Source organism: Bos grunniens, chromosome 3, assembly GCF_055505025.1.
Source record: "Bos grunniens cultivar Pamir isolate PY7600 chromosome 3, Bosgru_T2T1.0, whole genome shotgun sequence".
NCBI classification, from domain to species: domain Eukaryota; kingdom Metazoa; phylum Chordata; class Mammalia; order Artiodactyla; family Bovidae; genus Bos; species Bos grunniens.
Window position 1 is genome coordinate 32,608,089 of NC_141167.1, and position 12,641 is coordinate 32,620,729.

Below are 12,641 nucleotides of genomic sequence, written 5' to 3' on the forward strand. Positions count from 1 at the left end.
ATATCATCTCACACTGGTCAGAATGGCCATCATTAAAAAGTCTACAAACGATAAATGCTGGAGAGGCTGTGAAGAAAAGGGAACTCTCTTGCACTGTTGGTGGGAATGTAAATGGACACAGTCACTATGGAAGACAGAATGGAGATTCCCTTAAAAACTAGGAATAAAACCATATGACCCAGCAATCCCCCTAACTAGGCATACACCCTGAGGATATCAAAATAAAAAAAGATACATGTACCCCAATGATCACTGCAGCATTATCTACAATAGCTAGAACATGGAAGCAACCCAGATCCCCATCGACAGATAAACGGATAAAGAAGCTGTGGTATATATAGACAATGAAATATTACCCAGCCATAAAAAGGAACACATTTGAGTCAGTTATAATGAGGTGAATGAACCGAGAGCCTATTATACAGAGAGAAGTCAGAAAGAGAAAAACAAATATCATATACTGACACATATATATGGAATCTAGAAAGATGGGACTGATGAAATTATCTGCAGGGCAGCAGTGGAGACACAGACATAGAGAACAGACTTATGGACATGGGAGAAGGAGGAAGAGAGGGCGGGATCTATGGAGAGAGTAGCACGGAAACTTACATTACCATCTGTAAAATAGATAACCAAAGGGAATTTGCTGTATGACTCAGGGAACTCAAACCAGGGCTCTGTAGAGGGGTGGGATGGGGAGGGAGATGGGAGGGAGGTTCAAGAGGGAGGGGACATATGTATACCTATGGCTGAGTATACATAGATCAGATCAGAACAGTCGCTCAGTCATGTCCGACTCTTTGCGACCCCATGAATCGCAGCACGCCACATATGGAGAGGGCTAAAAGGCTGGCAGGGAACAGGCCTTAGAAAAAACATGTTCATGTTGACAACACTTCAAGGAACAAATTCCAAGCTAATCGCCTGCGTTTGAAAATGCCTATCATCCCAGTATCCTACCTTTCCATAATTCTACTGTTCATATTCTGTATTCCTATCACAACCCTCACACAGAAGCCACAAAGCACCTGGAGTTCAGTGTAAGGAGAGCAGGGCTCCAGTCAAGGGATGTGGCTTAGCAGACCAAGGCACCCCACAGTCACCAAACTAATCAGTGTGTTCACAGCAGTCCCATTCCAACAGCCAAGACAGGGAAACAACCTAAATGCCCTTGGACAGAGGAATGGATAGAGAAGACGTGGTGCATGTGTACAATGGAATACTACTCAGCCATAAAAAGGCTGAAATCATGCCATTTGCAACAACATGGATGGACCTAGAGATTATCACACTAGTGAAGTAAGTCAGACAGAAAAAGACAAATGTCATAGATCACTTATATACATGGAATTTATCTACAAAAGAGAAACAGACTCTCAAAGAACAGACTTGTGGTTACCAAGGGGGACCGAGAAGGGGAGGGATGAAAAGGAAGTTTGGGATTAGCAGATGCAAACTGTTATATATAGAATGAATAAACAATGTCCTACTGTATAGCACAAGGAACTATATTCAATATCCTGTGATAAACCATAATGGAAAAGAATATGAAAGAACATGTATATATATATGTACAAGTGAATCACTTTGCTATACAGCAGAAATTAACACAACATTGAAAATCAACTATACTTCAATAAAATAAATGAAAAAACAAACAACAAAAAAAAAAACTATCCAGTGTCACAAGAGAAGCAGATGCCAGGCAGCCTGCCTCCAGTCCCATTTTCTTTCCTCCCTGCACAGCCCATAGGAACATATACTATATCCCATAACACAAGCTAAATGGACATGATTCCCTATCTCTTTCTAGTTATCAGTTACAAAGTCAATGATAGAGAGGCTTTTTATGGGCTACTTCTCACTGTTGGTCGTGTCACTAGTTTTGCCATGCACTCTCCCTTTCCAGGGCTGCCTGTCTGCTTTTTGCATATTTAAATAGCAATTCTAATCATCCGGGTTTGACGATCTGCCTTGAAACCTTTCTCTAGTGTCATCTGTAGTTCGAGTCTTTGTTACATTTAGATTCAGCAAGCTTATTCATGCATCACATTCATTAATTCCAGGATGGTCTGCAATTTGTCTCTTTCAGAAAGAAAAAGAAAATACATACACACACATACCTCTATATTCAGAGGACACTCGTAATGGTGAAAGCAGGTGCCTGAGTGCTCAGCATTAAATCTTCTATAGAGTGAAAAATCTACTATTAAATAATCTGGGAGAGGTCAATCAATAAAAATAACTAAATAATTGATGGTGTTATATTAGGTTAAAGTATAACATATGATCTTCATTAACCCGTCAAGAAATATCGCTTGAGTTAAACCACCTCTCTCAAATGAGCATTTCTGGTGTTAATTCAAAAGGCAATAGCAGTCACCCAGGGGATGTTTTTAATGTTTTATGCTTTCACTGCAGCGGTGTTTATAGAGGGGTTAGCAGGGCAATAAGGATCATATTTAGGAAGGCGGCTCGGTGACAGCTAAGGCACTGAACTACAATCAAGTCACCTGCCTTCATGTAAGCAACGTGGACAGCTCCACTCTGGCTACTCAGCCTGGATGAGGAATAACTGACAAGCTGGTGGAAATTTACTGTAGGAGTAAAGGGCTTTCCCTTTTCTTAAAATAAAATACAAAATCTCTGCACTTGGTGTGTTTCATACGGCATTTGGCTCTGAAGTGCCCTTGGTTATTGCTGCATTTTACCGCTGAGGGGTGGGGAGGGTGGATGTGTACCACTACTCAGGTTTCAGGAAACAGAGCAGGAAGCAGAGTGCACAGGTTCTGGAGTCACAGAAAACTGAGTCAGAATCCTTGCAGTGCCCCTGACTAGCTGGGTAGTCTGGAAAACTAATTTAATTTTACTGGGTCTCAGTTCCTTACCTATAAAAGGGAGAGAGTAATAACGACCCTGCTTCAGATGGTAAAGAATCTGCCTGTAACGTGGGAGACCTGAGTTCGATCCCTGGGTTTGAAAGATCCCATGGAGAAGGGAACAGGGCTACCCACTCCAGTATTCTGGCCTAGAAAATTCCATAGACAGAGGAGCCTGGCAGGCTACATACAGTCCATGGGGTCACACAGAGTTGGACACGACTGAGTCCCTTTCACTTTACTAACGACCTTGAAGTTCGGTGAGACAATGTTCACCAAACATTTAGCCTTTAATCTGGCACAGAGCAGACAGTTAACAACACGTAGGTTTCTTCCCCTTTTAGCAGATGAGAAGATACAGTGCCAACAGGAGGTGCTTCTTGAGAGCAGGTGTTGCCCCTCACCGCTCACTGTGTGCCTAGGGCTCGGGGACACCTGGCATAAAGATCGCTCAGGAGCCTTGCCCACACCCACACTGCTTTTTAGCCTGTTGGAAAGCCCTGCTCTTCCCCCCGTAGGTGCTGCACTCTGACCCCTCTGTGGTTTTGCACCTTTTCAGCATATGCTGTTCCCTCTGTCAGGAATAAGCTTTCCTCTTTTTTTTCTGATGAGCCTAGTTTCTTTTTTTTTTTTTTTTGCCACCTAAAGAGCATCATCTCTATAAACAATCATCTTTTCATCCCTGAGTTCCTCACCCCTTTGAGTGAGAGTGATAGTCACTCAGTCATGTCCAACTCTTCGCAACCCCATGGACTGTAGCCAGCCAGGCTCCTCTGTCCGTGGAATTCTCAAGGCAAGAATTCTGGAGTGGGTTGCCATTTCCTTCTCCAGGGGATCTTCCCGACCCTTTTCGGTTGGCATTTCCACACCGGGAGTCGGACCTGGGCCACCTGGGTGATAACCAGGATTCCTAACCACTAGACCTCTTTTACCTCTTCCTATTTACTCCAAGGAACCTCAAACTCTCCTTCACACCTGCTACCGCTGCCCCTCACTCCATCACTGAACTTAACCTTGTTATGTCATGTTTTGTTTGATTCTCTGTTTCCATAAATGCTGGCACAGAAACTGAACTGTCTGCTAACAGTAAGGACAAAAACAATGTAATAGTAAAAGTGGCTAATATATACAGACATACCTCTGAGATACGAATTCAGTTGCAGACCACCACAATAAAGCAAATATCACAATAAAGAGAGTTACACAATATTTTTGGTTTCTTGGTGCATAAAAAAGTTGTGTCTGAGGATCTGTCTCCTCAGGCAAAGGAAACAAAAGCAAAAATAAACAAACGGGACCTAGTAAAACTTAAAAGCTTTTGCACAGTAAAGGAAGCCATAGACAAAAAAACAAGTAGACAACCAACTGCATGAGATAAAATATTAGCAAATGATGTGTCTGATAAAGGGTTAATATACAAAATATATAAACTGCTCACACAACTCAATATCAAAGCCCAAATAATCTGATTAAAAATGTGGGCAGAAGACCTGAATAGACATTTTCAAGAGAAGACATACAGGTGGCCAACAAGGCATGATAACATGCTAAACATCACTAACCAGGGATATGTAAATTAAAATCACAATGAGATATTACCTCACACCTGTCTGGCTATCATCAAGAAAACCACAAATAACAGGGACTTACCTGGCAGTCCAGTGGTTAACTCCACACTTCCACTACAGGGGGTGCGGGTTTCATCCCTTGTCAGAGAACTAAGATTCTGTGGGCCAGGTGACATGGCCAAAAAAAAAAAAATAGGCTATAAATAACTATAGTCTATTATAACTATAGTCTATAGTAGACTATAAATAATCGAGTAGAAATTCCACTCCTGGGTATATAGCCAAAGAAAACAAAAACACTAATTCAAAAAGATATATACACCCCAATGCTCACAGCAGCATTAGTTACAACAGACGTAAGACATGGAAGTAACCTAAGTGTCCATCAACAGCTGAACAGATGAAGAAGTGGTATATAAACATAAATGGAGTATTACTCAGCCATAAAAAGGATGATATTTTGTCATTTACAACAACATGGATGGACCCAGAGGATATTATGTTTCATGAAACAAGTCAGCAAAAGACCAACACTGTACATAACCACTTATATGTGGAATCTAGAAAATTAAGACAAATGAGTGAATATAATAAAACAGAAGCAGATCTGGAGAACAAACTAGTGGTTCAGTGGGAGGATGGGAGGGAGGAGGGACAAGACAGGGGTAGGGGATTAAGAGGTACAAGCTATTATGTATAAAATAACTAAGATACAAAGATATACTGTGTAGCAGAGAAAATATAGCCAATGTTTTATAATAACTTTAAATGGAATATAATCTATTAAAGTACTGAACCACTGTTGTACACCTGAACTAATGTACTGTAAATCAATTATACTTTAATTTAAAAGTTACTTTTACAGTATACTGAGTTAAGTGTGCAATCGCATTATGTCTAAAAAATAATGTACATAGCTTAATTTAAAAATACTTTATAAATAAAAATGCTAATCACCATCTGAGCCTCTAGTGAGTCAAAGTAGTAACAGTGAAGATCACTGATCACAAATCACCATAACAAATATAACAATAATGACAAAGTTTGAAATATTGCAGGAATTAGCAAAACATGACGCAGAAATATGAAGTGGGCAAATGCTCCTGGAAAACTGCACCAATAGACTTGCTCAACTAGGGTTGTCACAAAACTTCAATTTGTAAAAGACATGATATCTGAAACATGCAATAAAGGCACAGGAAAATAAGGCACGCCTTTACTTGGTGTGCACTGACTATATCCCATATCCCAGACACTGTGGGAATCACTTTATGACTGTTTTATTCTTCCAATAACCCAATTGTTTAAATATTCTTATTACTCCCCTATACAAATAAAAATATTGGCATAGAGAGGTTTAATAACTGGTCCAAGATTCCCAAGCCTCTCCCAATAGGGTGACACCACAGCACTGTGGTAAAGGGTATGACTCCAAGAGTCTAAATGACTTGGCTGAAGGATGCTTCACCATTAACCAGCAGTGTGACTGCGCCTGGCTCAGTAACACACTTAGTCACTTTGGCCTGCTCAGCTAAGAAGTGAAATTCCAGGATCCTGCTTCCCTTTTAGCTAAGGTTGGAGGCAGAGGAGATATAGATAAAAGTATCCCTTCCCCCCAAAGGCAAAGCCTTACAAGTTGAATGCTTTTACCCTTCCTACAATTGTTCTCCTTTCTCCTGACGTGGAACTGAGACAAGAAAACTGGAGCCACAGCAGCTAGTCTGCTCTCATGAGAAACAAAAACCACACAGTAGGGATGATGGATCAGAAAAGCAGGAGATCTTGGGCTCTTGATGATTTTCTTGAGCACATTTCCCAGCACGAGTTTACTATCGCTCTTCTTTTAATATAATAATATAACGAAAATAAATATCTTAATTCTTCAGGCGACTTGTGGAGTTTTCTGTTATTCACAACCAAACACATGGAAACAGATACAGTATCACTGTGCCTCATCCCTCAACTGTCAAATGAAGGTAATAACAGTATCAATGTCTTATACAGTGATGTTAGGATTAAATAACAATATATTTAAAGATCAAAGCTTGGTTTCTGGCACACAGTAAGAGCCTACTGAATATTTATTCTTATTATCATCATTATTACTTCTGTTTCTACTACTAGTTAATGAGAGACCTGGTACTCAGGAATTCCACTGCTCAGCTTTTTTTTCTTTTTTTATATAAATCAGTCCTCCAAAGACTCATCTTTTTTACAGAGATAAATATATGTGGTAAATTAGCCATCTTTCTCTGTGGTTTTTGAAGGTTGCTTCTAGATTTCCTTGTCATTTGATGGTCAATCCCTGAGATATACATAGGAAAGGCATTACTACCCACGCACAACAAATTAAAGACCTGCAGACTCAGAGATATAAAGGGATTGCTCAAGGTCACATGGCTAACTTTATTCTAGGTTTTAAGGAAGTTGGCATAAATTCCCAGGTTCTTACCCTATTCCAGTAAGAGCTTCTCTGGTGGCTCAGGTGGTAAAGAATCTGCCTGCAATGCAAAAGACCTGGGTTTGATTCCTGGGTCGTGAAGACCCCCTGGAGAGGGGAATAGCTATCCATTCCAATATTCTTGCCTGGAGAGTTCCATGGACAGAGGAGCCTGTCCATGGGGTCACAAACAGTCAGACATAACTGAACAGTTTTCACTTTGACTTACCTATTCCACAAAGCCCTGCTTGATCTGACCTCTGACTACCTTCCACGAAATAGCCTTCCTTCTTTTCTACATTGTATTGAAGTTTAATTGATTTACAATGTTGTGTTAATTTCTGCTGTACAGCAAAGTGATTAATGATACACACACACATATACATTTTTCACATTCTTCTCCATTATGGTTTATCACATGATACTGAATATACTTCTCTGTGCTACACAGGACTTTGTTGTTTATTCCTTCTATATGTAATAGTTCGCATGTTCTAACCCCAATCTCCCACTCTATCCCTTTGCCACGTCCGCTCCCCCTTGGCAACCACAGTCGGTTCTCCATGTCTGTGCTTCTGTTTTTGCTTACTAGCCAGGTGCATCTGTGTCATATTTTAGATTCCATATGTAAGTGATTTCATTATCCAGTGTCTGTTTCTTCATGGCTTTCTTCATTTAGTATGATAATCCCAAGTTTCATCCATGTTGTTGCAAATGACATTCTTTTTTATGACTGAGTAGTATTCCATTGTATGTATATACCACATCTTCCTTATCCTAGAGTGTAAGTCTCTTTAAGGCAGGCACATTGTCTATTTTGTTTACACTGTAGTCTTAAAACTAGAGGGAGGAGAAAGTGAAGAACTCAAACCCCTGCAAAAGTCTGAGCTTCATGCAAAGAGAAACCCGGGCTCAAATCCTATCTTTGTCATGTAACAGTGTGAGGGAAATAAATCACTGAACAGCTCCAGTTCACAGTAACCTCATATCTAACAGGAGAAAGAGCATACCTATCTCACAGGATTGTTGTCAACGTGACAGATGATTACATGGGTAAAGAATGGAGCCCCATGCCTAGCATACACATGTTTAAAATAAATCTAGCTCCTCACCCTTCTATTTCTCCACTCATGTGCATCAACTGCATGGTGCCAAGTGAATGGTGCTCAACCAACCAATTAACATCAAGAAAAAAAGATGAACAGAAGAAAATGCTGAAGGCTCTGATTGCCCTGCTCCTAACAGTTACCTACCTCCCTGCAGACCATGGAGACTGCAGTTGGTATCAGTACCTATCACTTATGATGTCATGAAAACTAGATAAATAACTAAGTAACTGGTGCTTCAGTTAAGTGCTTAGAATAGGTCTGCACATAGTAAACTCCCAATAAATGTCTGCTAATATTATCACCTGTGTTTTTGTGAACAAATCCAAGCACATTTGATATTTTCAATTATCACTGAATGTCTAGATCTGAGACAAACTAGAACCCACCACTGTCATCATCATTGTCCTTATACATTTATTGACAAGAGGTACTGTATTGGGAATAACAGAGAGCAGGGTGGAGGAGGGAATAAGGGGGAGAAACAGATGCAATATGTATTTAGGTGGAAAAAGAAAACTGAAATAGGTTTTCAGCCTCAGACTCCTGTTTCCTCAGGGTAAAGACAAGCAGGCCAAGTAGAAGCTCCCGTGGCAGGTGTGAGTGGGGCAGAGTGGTCCAACCTGGGTCACCATGATTAAAGCGAGGCCAAAGAAAGATACACAGCCCTGTGTGTGACAGAAGGGTCTGGAACAATGCTCAAAGGACATGTGTCTGAGGGAGACTCCAAGCTGAGGACTCTGGGGCCTGAGTACAGGACTGAAGAGACAGATGTGAAAGGGCACTGCTTGGGGTCAGACTGCATGCCCTCCAGGCCTGACTGCTGCTCACTCAGCCGGCTCCACACCATGAGGGTTGGGGGGCTAACTTCTGCCGGCTCCACACCATGAGGGTTGGGGGGCTAACTTCTCAGAGCCTTTTTTCATCTGTAAAGTGATGTTAGTAACTCCTCCTCCCCACACATCGCTACAAAAATTCCTAACTTAATGCCTTACATCCAGTGAGCACTTAATAAATCGCAGCTAACTAAAAATAAAAACAGTAGCCAATACTTAAGAGGACTCACTATGCATTAGGGTTTCTTTGAAGTACTTTGCAAATAGGAACTGATTTAGTCCACACAATAACCCTATGTGGAAATGCTATTCACAATAAGAATGATGATGATAATAGCAGCAAAATTGGCACTTCCCACAGTCAGGCATTGTTTACAGCTTTCCATATATTAACTGTGACTCACAAAAACCCGGTGGAGTAAATACTATTAATGTGCCTATACAGATGAAGTTTCTATACAGATGAAGACACTGAGGCAGGGATTAGCGAGCCTACCTGAGGTCATCTGGATAGTAAAGATTGAGGTTGGCATCTCTTCCAGCTTAGCTATGGTACCTCTCAAAGGATAAAAGCTCAGGAAAACCCTAAAGTAAGTGAAAGGACACTGCTGTCCTCCTTGTTTATAAATAATGAAACAATGGCTCATAGAGGTGAGGTATCACATAGCCGGAAACTGAAAAACTGTTTCTCTTCAGTAATGATCATCAAACCATAGCCTTTTGATCTGTGGTCCAGGACTCCCATCCACTTCAGCACAGTCTTTTCAACGATCAAATAAGTTAGTTCTATTAGGTAAATATATTCTACCTATTCTTCAAAGCTGGGCTGACATCTGCAAATGCAGAAACAAAAATTTAGGAGCTCTCTGGCTTTCTTCCAGAGATTAGCGATCGCGGTTATGTGGGACCTGGACATCAGGGGAAAAAGAGGCACAGCGTTAAAAAAGCAACTTTATGTACTCTGATAATTAACAAGAACAAAATACATCTGACCCCAAATTGGATGTAGTTTGAACCAAACTAGGTCTTCAATCATTTGGAAATGCTAACAGGCCAACTGCTTGATTAAACACAATTTGTATTGTCAATAAAAAATGCAAATGACTATTTTACTGGCAAATACAGCATTAGACTTTGCTTGATATGAGGATTAAATTGCATTTCAAGAACAATTCAAGAGGTCAAATTATAAATGAATATCCCCTTCCATTGTCCTTAGGTTCTGGAGGCCAGAATAGGAAATACAATAACAAAAATAATTGCCTGCCACTGTGTGCCATTTCAGTTAAAATAAAATCCACGCCAGTTTTGTGTAGTAGAGAATAATATTTAAGCCCCCAAATGGGTCCTATAATTTAGCACATAATTCCTTGAAATTTACATGGCACACTCCCACTCATCTGAATCAACTGATAAACTCTCTTTTATTTGTATTAAAGAAAATGGGGATTAAAAGGTCAGGAATCCACACAGTGTAGATACGGAGTGCATGGGCCCCATTTTAAAACCTCTTAGTCAGTCTGGCCCAGAGCTAAACCAAGTACACAGGAATTATGTTTGACTGCAAATATTCCCCGGTTACAGATAGGAATAAGACATGCATTCTGAATCCCATAGAAAAATATGGAATCACAGATGTTGCTTTTGAGCATCTTTATTTCTGAAATTACAAATAATCATTGTTGGCATCTGCGAGTGGAAAAACTAAAAAAGCAAAGAAATACCTCATCAGAGCATTATGATGTGATAAAACCTCAGGATGGCAGGCAGCCGGCAAGGCATTAACACAGTTGTGTATTTTATATTCAGAGATGCACATGTCATTCTTGTTAAACATCATTGCCCAATTTCCCAAATTTCCCCTCTTTATTTTTTTCCTGTACATTTTTCACATTAACTTCAAGCAAGACAAGTTTATATAGACTCTAATACCTTGTTACAGCTATTGTCGTTTTCTTTCTGAAAGCTGGAACATATTTTTAGAGCTGTTGGTAAACATGACTAATCCAAGAAGAAATTAAAGAGACACTCTGATTGCATGGGAAGAGCAAACACAGAACCAAATACAAGGGTTTGGTTTCTTTGTGATTCTTTGACCATGAGGTAAAAATCTGAATTCAGAAAATATGGAAATGAAAAAATGCCCTGGAAATAGGTACTGCTGCTGCTAAGTCGCTTCAGTCGTGTTCGACTCTGCGAGACCCCATAGACGGCAGCCCACCAGGCTCCGCCGTCCCTGGGATTCTCCAGGCAAGAACACTGGAGTGAGTGGGTTGCCATTTCCTCCTCCAATGTACGAAAGTGAAAAGTAAAAGTGAGGTCGCCCAGTCGTGTCCGACTCTTAGCGACCCCATGGACTGCAGCCTACCAGGCTCCTCCATCCATGGGATTTTCCAGGCAAGAGTACTGGAGTGGGGTGTCATTGCCTTCTCCAGGAAATAGGTACAATGCAGCTCAAATATGCTAATGATCTGAGGATATTCTGAACAACTTCCCTGGAACTCACAGCAACACTAGGGACTAGTTTTGATTACTGTGTGTCAGGCATGTTCTACATGCTCTCATATTAACCTACATAGTAAAGGTGGCAGGTACCACCTTTTCCACTATACAAATGAATATGGAAAGATTAGTGATTTGTCAACAATTACACGGTTACAGAGGCTTCTCCAATATCTCAGCAAGTAAAGAATCCACCATCAATTCAAGAGACAGAGGAGACAGGAACTCGAACCCTGAGCCAGGAAGATCCCCTGGAGAAGGAAATGGCAACCTACTCCAATATTCTTGCCTGGGAATTGGAGGAGGTCTGGCTTCTGAGTGGCTCCTAAACATAACATTCTTCAGCCACTTAAATGTCTCTAGATGTTACCTCTCTGTGTCTACCCTATTTATTAAGATGATTTCCCTTTGTTGTTCAGTCACTCAGTCGTGTTCGACTCTTTGTGACCCCATGGACTGCAACATGCCAGGCTTCCCTGTCCTTCTCCAACTACTGGAAATTGCTCAGACTCATGTCCATCAAGTCGGTGATGCCATCCAACCATCTTGTCATCTGTCGTCCCCCTCTCCTCCTGCCTTCAATCTTTCCCAGCATCAGGGTCTTTTCTAGTAAGTCAGTTCTTCGCATCAGGTAGCCAAAGTACTGGAACTTCAGCTTCAGCATCAGTCCTTCTAATAAATATTTCCCTAAGCAACCTCTATTTGTTATTTATATACATAGCAAATGTACAAATAGATATGATTTCCCTAAGCAACATGTGTTTGTTACTTATATACATAGGAATTATACAAATAGATACCACCTTCCCATTTTACAGATAAGAAAACAGGTTAAATGGTTGTTACTCTGGGCCCCCTCCTAGCACATGGCAGGACAGAATGGGAGCCCTGAAGGTCAATCTCCTTCACTCACACAGCACAGCCTCTCTCCCCAGTATTAGTCTCTTTGGAGAACATCCGCAGAGCCTGTGTTATTCACTCGCTCCTGAAGGATGCTCTAACTCTTCAGGGCCCTGCACCTCAGCACCTGGCAAGCAAGTGCAAGTATTAGTCTCTCAGTCATGTCCAACTCTTCATGAGCCCATGGACTGGAGCCCACAAGGCTCCTCCATCTACGGGATTTTCCAAGCAAGAATATTAGCGTGGGTTGCCATTTCCTTCTCCAGGTGATCTTCCCCACCCAGGGATTGAACCTGGGTCTCCCACAATGCAGGCAGCATCAGAGCCACCAGGGAAGCCGATTGAGCACAAACCCAATAAGCACTCAAAAGACTCCATCTAGAATACGAACTTCTCATCGATGGCTC

At 41.1% G+C, this 12,641-nt stretch overlaps 1 protein-coding gene across 44 annotated transcripts in view; it reads right to left on the reverse strand.

Annotated features, from left to right (window-relative positions):
- Positions 1 to 12,641, reverse strand: part of DAB1 (DAB adaptor protein 1) — a 1,332,660-nt gene that overhangs the window by 354,697 nt on the left and 965,322 nt on the right. For 6 of the 44 annotated variants that reach the window (XR_015160075.1, XR_015160074.1, XR_015160101.1 and 3 more), the window contains exon 2: positions 4,533 to 4,608. The exons of the other annotated variants lie outside the window; for them this stretch is intronic. The gene's annotated coding sequence lies outside the window, so the exon portion shown is untranslated. The remainder of the gene's footprint in view (positions 1 to 4,532; positions 4,609 to 12,641) is intronic. 44 annotated transcript variants of the gene reach the window in all.